The sequence below is a fragment of the Elephantulus edwardii genome, unplaced genomic scaffold, assembly GCF_000299155.1.
Source record: "Elephantulus edwardii isolate Elephantulus edwardi_28Jun2011 unplaced genomic scaffold, EleEdw1.0 scaffold01518, whole genome shotgun sequence".
In the NCBI taxonomy this organism is placed as follows: domain Eukaryota; kingdom Metazoa; phylum Chordata; class Mammalia; order Macroscelidea; family Macroscelididae; genus Elephantulus; species Elephantulus edwardii.
This window is the reverse complement of record NW_006401268.1, coordinates 1-10,052: the sequence shown is the minus strand read 5'-3', so window position 1 is coordinate 10,052 and position 10,052 is coordinate 1. Positions and strand designations below refer to the sequence as shown.

At 40.0% G+C, this 10,052-nt stretch overlaps 1 pseudogene; it reads right to left on the bottom strand.

The window, feature by feature from the left end:
* Window positions 1-2,370: 2,370 nt before the first annotated feature.
* On the bottom strand, window positions 2,371-8,977 carry LOC102876740 (annotated as a pseudogene).
* Window positions 8,978-10,052: the final 1,075 nt, after the last annotated feature.

The following is a 10,052-nucleotide window of genomic DNA, read 5'->3' as shown; positions in this document are numbered from 1 at the left end:
GTGCTTCAGGTCCTCCTCAGTTTCAGCAAGCAGGGTTGTGTCATCTGCATAACGAAGATTGCTAATAGATCTTCCACCAATCCTGACGCCACACTTCTCCTCAAGAGCCAAGCCTCTCAGATAATCTGTTCTGCATACAGGTTGAAAAGGTATGGAGATAGGACACATCCCTGGTATACACCTTTCCCAATTTTGAAAAAACAAAAACAAAAACAGGAACAGATTTCCCTTTTCCTATCAACTTAATAATAATATGTATTTATTTTAAAACACCAGGAACATGAAGCACTTTATAGACATAATTTTTATTAAAGTGGTATCGCTGAGACACAGATTAAAGTATAAATAGTATTTTGCTTTACAGAATGGGAAATTGAGGCGGGTTGACTGACTACTTACAAGACATCAGGAACAATTCATACCTGTAGATAACCACGCCCAGTATTTTTTCCACAGAAAATCTTAACTTTTTTTTACATCACAGCATTCTTCATACACCATCTCAGATTAAGCCTTTGCTCTACTGATGGTGTTTTTTTGTACCTTCCTACCTGCTTACACAACTGAAGTGAGAGACATCTTTCCTTAACTCCTACACATTAGGAGATTCTTTGTACTAAAATCTCTCCAACCTCAGAACCCTAATCGATCTCTCATCTGACATGGTAACGTATTAGAGAATATCTGTCTCCTCACTCCTCTTCCAAGGTCTCATTTTAGCTACAGGATTCTAATTTGATATGAAATGTGAAACAGCTCATAGCCATTTGGCCACATTCATCTCCCTCTTTGACCTGCCCATCTTCGAAAGATGTCATTTTCATCTTCCGTAAGAGATAAGACTTCCGAAACTGCTCATTCTTCCTCTCTAGTGCTAGCGAGCTGTCTCTGCTCCTTCTCCACAAAAGACCTTGCTTTCCAATTTTCCTACTCCCCATTCACTAAATTTTGCAACTACTTTTAGAAAATTCATCTCATCCCAATTTGCCCAGAACTTTTCCCTCCTTTGAATACTTTGTTTCATATAGTCTTCTATCTCCCATATTTTTCTTTTAGCAAACTCAAATGCATTGAACTTTAACACATATGCATAGTGTCCCTGCTTTTCTGATTTGTCTAAAATTGTTTTAACTATATGCAAGAACTTATTATTTGTCCATGTCATTGGCATGTTTTTTTAAAATTGTATGGACAAGGACAGGGTATGTTTAACTTATACTGTACAGGGCTTATCCTGGTACTCTGACCATACAAGCAATTAGTTTAATACTGTTTATTAAGAGCAGTACTTACACTTTCATTAGCTTTTAAAAAGAGATGTATACAGTTCAGTATTTGTTATGTTTCAGCCATAGACTGGTAACTATACCAAATAGACAAAGATAATTCATCTTCCATGCCTTAGGGCAAGAGTTGTTGGTACTAAGCTAGTCTGCTTTCCGAGCACACAAGGATGTGGCAGTGACTTCAGCCACTGCAGCTTAGTACTGAGTGCCCACAAAGTATGTAACACTATACTAGGTGTTTAGAGCTTGCACTGTAAGGAAGTTTGCCTTTTAGTTGTCTTAGCTATTTCCTCTATTACCACATCCAGATAGTTTGCTCTTTGGGCATCTGATGTTCAAGGGACAGGTGAACTTAAATGTGGTGGGACAAAAAGGAATGCAAACTAGATGTGAATATGTAGTGCTATTCTATTCCAAACTTTCTAAGACTTGAAAAAGATAAATCAATTACTTTCTCAATATTTAGAAAATATTTCACATCATTTTTCCATATATAATACCTGGGTTATAAGATCTACTTCTACAAGATTATTCAGAGCACAGAATCAAGATGGACATTAAACTCTCCTCTTTAAGATGAAGAGAGTATGTGTGACAAATAAGTCATTCAAAGCACAACTTAAATGTGCAAGAATATTTTTATAGCATTTATATTGCTATGAAATGTTTAGACAAGAGCCAGGCTCAGCAAATGAGAAGAATCTCAAAGCTTCTTCCTGAGATGCTTCTGTGATAAATGTATTCAGTCAGAAATTGAGACCCATCAAGGAGGAGTAAAGATGTACATGAAACTTATGAGATGTACATCTGCATCTTCTCTCTTACTGGGAACACCATAGGCACTGAGGAGAAAGGTGTTACCTGGATGCAGGCGGAGAGGGACTAAAATGAACTACTTTTCATTGTTTAAAGTGATTCTGTTGGGAATTTTATTTTAGATCCAGGAGAAACATAGGAACAGTGGGATTTATCGTAGAGTATTTCCTATGCTACTTGAGCACTGAATAGGAGAGGCTTACATTAGTGGAAGACTTTCTAAACAATATATTTATTGGTGCTCTTTCTTTTCAAGTTCCTCAGGGGTTTACTTAGGTGCTGGCTGTGACAGAAGCTTTTCTCTTGTATAGATTTCTCAATGCTTATTAAGGGCAGAGCTTTTCCTGAAACACTTGCCACCCTGTGGTTTCTCTCCTGTGTGGGTTTTATCATGTGCACGTAAATCAGAACTCTTACTGAAACTCTTCCCACAGTCAGGACACACATGAGGTCTCTCTCCTGTGTGTATCCTCCAGTGTGCATTATAATGAGAACTATTATTGAAGTTTTTTCCACACTGTTCACATTGATAAGGCTTTCTTTCTGTGTGGGTTCTCTGGTGAATGATAAGGCTTGAGCTCTGATTAAATCATTTTCCACACTGATAAGTTTCTCTCCTGTGTATATTCTCCTGTGGGTGATGAAATTTGAACCGTCCTGGAAACTTTTTCCAGTCAGAACACTTACAAGGCTTTTCTCCAGTGTGGATTCTCTGGTGTCTAATGGGGCGTGCACTACGACTGAAGTTTTTCCCACAGTCAGCACTTCATATGAATCTTCATCTGAAGGGATATCTGATACGTGAGGTGGGAGTTTGCACCAAAGTTTTTGCCATAACTGATGTATGCTCTCTCCCTCAAGTGCAGTTTTAGATGCTTTAGGACTTTTCCTGAATTCTTCTCTAGGACTATCAGTTTTCCTCTTCTCTCTCCTGGAGTCTTTTCCCACATCTTCCTGATTTGCATTCACTCTTCCTGCCTTTATCACGACTATGAAGTGGAATAATTTTTCTTTCAGATCTTGCAAGTAGTGTCCTATGCAGTTGCACTTCCTCAAAATATCCTGATTTGAATTCTTTTCATTTTCAAATCCAGCCTCAAAACCTGATATAAGGATAGAATTTTAAGTTACTCATTTCCTCAATGGTGTGTAAAAGGGCACTCAAAACCTAGGAAAAGCAAGTATTGCAGTTAGATGATTAAAAATCAGGGAAGTAAAATATCAAATTCTTATTTAATAAAACATCAGTGTGTTGTTGTTTTTTAAAAAAAAACCCCACCAATATTTTCCCTACTAGATAACCTATCACTTGCTGTTCACCTACAAAAGGGCTGACTAGTAACCTTTAGCCTATTTGTATACCCAGGGTCTTCAGAAAATCCTCAGCAGAGCAAGGAAACTTAAAACCATCACTATGCTTAGACAGTGAAGATATTTCCCAGGGCTGTATTTTTGCCTATTCTCTGGCCTAATATGCTATTCTAATTTCTGTTCTTTTCCAGTAATTAAAGGGATTAGAAGGGAATAGCCAGGAAAACTACTTGAAAATACCTGTATCTAGAAATCTAAAGCTACTTGGGTCACTTAACCACAAATTCCAGTGTATATTGGGAATAAAAACTGGGTAGAAAAAGACATGTCTTTCAAATAATAATGCTTTCTAAGAGATAACCCTGTTAGGAAAAGACTCTTTAAGACAGTTTTCTCTGTCCTTGGAAAAATAATCATTAAATGTTCCAAAATACCTACTCTATTGCTTAGGTGTTTACCAAGCAACTTTTCAGGCATATTCTCCAAAGAACCAAATGCCAGCTTCTCTGGGCCTAGGATATAAGATTTTAAAGATGTTCCACATTACAACCTTTGGGTCCTAAATTTCCTAAACTAAATTTGAGCAAAAGAATTATTATCTATATTTTTTTTACCCAGAAACTTGATTTTATGAGATTTTCCCAAGAAATAGGGATTAAATGAAATCAAGTATGTGGAGAAAACATGTATTGTGAGCTTCCAAGAAATGTGTTCCACATTTCCTAAACCTACAAAGATAGCTATGATTTACTGAATTCCTACTATGTATCCCCACCACTTATCTTTCAATTTGTCATCCTGTGGTGGCTTTCATGTGGCTGGATGCTGGAAGCTAGGCCACCAGTATTCAGGTGTCAGTAGGGTCACCCATGGTGGACAGATTTCAGCACAGCTTCCGAATTAAAACAGACCAGTTATAATTTTATCACCCACTGGGAAGTACCAGCAGTCAAGAAATCAAAAGAAGTATTGCACTGGGAAAATCTGCTGTCAGGGACCTCTCCAAAGTGCTAAAGGGCAGTGATGTCAGTTTAAAAACTAAAGTGTGCTTGACCCAAGCCATGGTTACTTGCAGCTTGCAGTTACTTTTCCGTTACAGTCTGAAAGTTGGACAATGTATAAGGATGATAGGCAATCTAATTGATGCCTTTAAGTTATAGTATTAAGAGTACTGAATCTCCCAAAAAAAAAAAAGAGTACTGAATCTCCCGTGGACGGCCAAAAGAACAAACAAGTCTGTCTTGGAGAAGTGTGACCAAAGTGCTCCTTGGAAGCAAGGATGGTGAAACTTTGTATCATGGAGTTTGAGCATGCTGTTAAGAGGGGCCAGTCCTTGGAGAAGGGCATCATACTTGGAAAGGTAGAGGGTCAGTGTAAGAGATGAAGCTCCTCAACAAGATGGGTTGACACAGTGACTGTAACAATGGGTTCAAGTATAATAGAGATCATGAAAATGATACAAAAATAAAATAGGGCAAGGTTCAAATCTGATGAGTTACAGCTGACTTGAGAGCATATAACAGTAGGAAGGAGCTCACTCAAAAGAAGAAAACCTATAATCATCTCAGATTGATGCTGTAAGAGATGAGTCACGTAAATGGTTTCTATCCTAACTGCTTTAATAAAAAGGAAATATAAGAGTGATCACTAAGAGAGCTCTGGTGGGCTAGTGGTAAGAAGCTATGCTGCAGTCCCAAAGGTGCATGTTAAATCCACCAGATGCTCCGCTGGAGAAGGAGGGGCAATCTCCTCCTGTGCCAGCTATATCCAATTTGACAGCACACAAAACAACAAGAGTAATCACAAGAAGAATCCATGAAATATGCGTGTATAAGCCAATACTTGTTCTCAATGTGTTTTTTTTCCCTAAATCCCACTTCCTCTCCTTTGTATTTTAGCTGTTTAAAAGTAAAAAGAAACTTACCACTGGGACTCTGGAATAAGACGGGAGCTCGAGTTAGGACAGCCTCTGGGGGTACCTCAGTATCCTCTTCATCACCATCGGAATCGTCTTCTAGGTTCTCTTCTGCCCCTTCAGCTTGCTCCTCTGCCTTCACTGGGTCCCTTGGATGAGACAAAAAATTGTGTCCTGCTCTGGGCTATCACTGGCCAAACAGCAACCGGTACACTCACCAAAGCATCTATGTCTTCAAAGAAGGGACAGATTTCTGGTGCTTGGCCATTCTTGATCTTCTGATAGCGGGTCCGTAAGCTTTTAAATTTAGTCTGGCACTGCTCTGGTGTCCATTATAAGCACTCAGCCACTGCTTCATACAGTTGACTGAGGTGGTGACAATCCTGGAGTGCTTCATAAAACTGTGTCTCACTAAGATTTGCAAGATAAGTCTTGGTCTCTTCATAGCCCCGGTGTACACCTCCCACCAGAAGAGAAATTTTAGTACCACTTAACTCACAGCTTTAAAGCCTCAATTTATCTCTTAGATCTGCCATCTGCAATATGAAGTCCTTGGAGAAGGATATCATACTTGGAAGGGTGGTGGGACAGCACAGGAGAGGAAGACTCTTGATAAGATGGATTGATATAGTAACTGAGGCAATGGAGGTAGGCGTGTCAGAGTCAGTGAGACTAGCTCAGGACAGGACAGGCTTCAGGGCTGGTGTACATTGGGTCGTTATGAGTCACAGGCAACTCTGCGACTCAACAGCACGTAACATGCTGGACTCCTAGTTGAAAAAGTAAATACTTCATGTTTCCTAAACCTATACAAATCATTATAGAATTTTTTCTTCCCTGTACCCTATAGCAGTTTCACAAAAACCTTAATTCCTATGCCTTTCTGTAAGACTGCTCAAACCATCAGTATCATACACTGAGGCAGGTGGTGTTGTTATGGTGTACCATTGAGTTGGAACTGACCTACCTATTTTCAGAGACAGTTTAATCACACAAGAGGAGACTGCCCATCTTTCTTCTGTGTAGTGTACAGCATGTATTTTTCCATCTTTCATGAGTAATGATGTAATGATGGCAGTAACAAATTCTGAGGTGCTAGGCAAGAGTAATGCTGTCTATTACACTTAGTGTCAACTTGACTGGTATAAACAGTCTCAGTGGTTTGTCAGTTACATAATAATGCAGTTTGATAGTTATGTAATGATGTAGTCATCCTCCAATTTTGCTAACGTGAGTTTTACCCTATCATGTCAGTAAATGTAGAGTGGGTGTAATGGCACCTAGCACTTTATTGAAGAGGGAAGAAAAGCAAAGATATATAGAAACAATTAGTCCAAAGGAGTAATAGACATGAGTCTGAACCTACATGACCCTGAATCCAGAAGAATTAGATAGTGCCTGGCTACTCTAGAAGGGACCACAGTAGAATGTCATCTTAGACAGAGAAGAAAACTGTAGAACAAAAGTCAAACTCAAAGAAATAGTCAGGCTTGCTGATCTAAAAGATACTGGTAGAACCTCCTTGGAGCCTGGAACTGAACTCACCCCTGTAGCTCAACATTGAGCCAAATTATAGGTCTATGAGATGAATAAACACTAGAGAGGTACTCACTCCTTAGAACAATTAGATATACAAGATCAAAAGGGCAACATTTGCCCAGGGATAAAGATCAGAAGGCAAGAAGAGGTAGGATAGGAGGATGAATGGACACAAGAACCACAGAGAGAAGGTTGGAGGTGTGCTCTTACAATGTGTAGACTAAAATCACAAGACAAAAATGTCTTGGGAGAAACACTGCCAGTTTTCACTCAAAGCATAATGAAAAAAATATACTTACTCCTCACTTATTGGCTATATTATCTAACATTTTGCATTTACAGCAATAATAAAAAAATCTACTATTCCACTAACTTGTGCATAATGAGGTAGAAGGCAGGAGAGCAAAGGTTGTTGAGGGTTCCCTCCAGAGGAGGGGTTTCCAATGACCTCCAAGGCTGAGCTGCTGCCCCCACTCCCTCTTTAGGGTGTGAACAATGAACCTAGCTGTCTCAGGACCAGTCTCCTCCCTGGCTTAGGCCTCTGGGTAGTGCAGCAAGCCAACAGGCACTTATCTGGGTGCCTTGCTCCTGTGTGGTCTGAGGCCCTTCTGCTCAAGATTGCTTTAGAGTGGGAAGGGAGTAAAAGAAAGAAAAGAGGAACTGGAGGAGGTGTTTGGAAGAAAAGAATGTGAATTTTTTATCATCCCAAAGTAAGCTAAACTGGGCCTGAAGCTTCTGCTGTGGAGGTAGGATGCATCACCAGACTGCCTTTAAAGAAGTCCTCAGCCCTGGTAATTCACCAAACCCAGAGGGTGGAGCAGGGATTGTGAACACAGGGTTTGCAAGACTGGGGTGGAGCCCTGGAGGGATGCCCTCACACAACACATGAAGCAAGTGGAGTGGTTAAACTGTGGCCCTCCAGTCACACAGCCCGGTTTACCAGCTTTCTCACTTCCAAGCCTCTTTCTGTGAGGAAAAAATCCCTAACTAGACCTGTAATAGTAATGAGGACAACAGTAGATCTTAACTGTTATTTCCATGATCATAACTTTAAAAAAAGAAAAAAAAAATCAGACATGCTGTCAGTTTTTGCATAAAAATTGGTCTTTGAAAACTAACCAGTAAGTGAGAAGTGTATGTAAAGTGACAAATTCTCCTCAAAGAGCCTGTAATAATTTTATGAGAAAAAAAAATAATAAAAGGAATTTCTTTTCAGGACTTTTTTGAATTGTCAGAGTATATTTCTTTCAAAAATCTAAATGTTACTCCCTAAATCATTTGGGCTCCCCCCCGCCCCAAAAGAGAATACACAAAGAATTTAGAAAGTGCCTTTTCTGGCAGTTGATATTAACCCTCATTCAGCCTTAGCTGAAGTCTAATCCCCAAATTAAGAAAAGCCTCTTACCACTTGGGCTTCTGAATAGGACTGGTGCAGATGAATGGTTAGAGTCCTGAAGGGTGGCCTCCCTGCGGGCACATTGGATCCCTGTGGGACTCCTCAACTGGGGCTGTTTGTGCTTCCCTATCACACTGCCAGCCCTCTTGCCTTGGCTTCTGAGTCTCAGCATCACTGCCTACTAGATCACAGTGAAATGCTGCCCCTTTCAGGTCGCTACTGGGCAGGGCAATGACCTGGGCACTCATCAGGGCTTCCATCTCTTCAAAGAAGAGACAGGTCTCAGGTGGGTCGCCCTCTTGACTTTCTGAAAACTCTTCTGGAGACCTTTAAACTTGGTCCGACACTGTTCCATGGTCCGGAGGAAGCCATACTCCCGGAGCAGCTCAGCCACTGCCCCATACACTTGGCTGTTTCTATGACAGTTTCAGAGAGCCTCATAAAACTTAGTCTGACTGAGAATTGTGAGGAGTGTTCTGGTCTCTTCATAGCCCCACTACACACCTGCCACCTTCTCATCCTCCAAGCCCCAGTGATCCTGTACTACCCAGCTTCTTTTCTCCCTCCTAGATGGTAACAGATGAAGAGGCATTTGTCTATCTCCAGTATGACTGCCTCTTGGGAGTCCCTTCTCTGTGGAATTCAGCAGATCAGGGATCATGGGTTCTCCTTGCTCTAGCCTGGAGACTGTACCACATTTAGGAAACAGAAATCCTGCTTGCAGGGAAGCAAGCAAAGTATATCATTGTTTGGACTGATCATGAAAAATATCTGAGTTTAGTTCTTTGGGTTTTTATCCAAGAAGATTATTAGGAAGTACCTAGGGAAATGTGTTCAGAAAGCTCAATGAGTTGAAGATAATGGGGACCATACTGAAAAAAATTGGATTTTCAGTGCAGCATGAATGATTGCAAACCCTAAGTCTCTGTAAACTTTCATTAAAATGAACAATAATTTTTAAAAAATTATATTTTCCAGAGATGGGTGATGAGAGAAAGAGGTTCTGTTGTTCAGAGCAGATAATTATATTCCTAGTTGATCCCTGACTCACCTGACCACTTGTGGACAGGATCTATTGGAAACAGTTATCTCTTATTTCCTATAGTTCTTCATTTAGGGCTAGAAAAATTAAATACAGTGATTTTAATGTGGGGAAAGGTATGTTTATTCAACCCAGTCACTTCCTTCCCATTTGGTCAGTTACAAATTCTTTCTGTAGGCAACTGCCCTCGATAAATACTATCTCCTGCCACCATACAACCCCAGACTCCTTATCCCCTCACATCTGGGTAACCAATTGCAATCACCAAAACAATAACCTAACTCTTGTCTACCTAACTCCAAACTCTTCTTTCTCAATTCATAGCTAAACTGCCACCAGAACTTTGCCTTCTCAACATTCTTTCTTAATTAAAAAAAAACCCTCATCAACTCAGTGGATGGTTAAAGTCTGTAAATCACATGGGAGGAAATTACCCTTCTTTCCTGCAGAATCACTGGTGTATTTGAACTTCCAGAGGTGCTACTTTTAGGTTAGCAGCTCAACACATTACACACGAGGCCACACAGCTACCGTCAAATCACTTCCTTGCTCATAACCTTCAACAACTCACTAAATCTTAACCACATCCAAAGTATACTCTCCTGCAGTTTTCAAGATTAGACTTAGTTCTATGTTGTTGAACTTTTCTTTGACTTGCCTACCACATACTCTCCATTCATTTTAAACTGTTTTATTCAGAACACAGCTAAATTGCTATGTACCACTTTGTGCTTTCTTTTTTTTTTT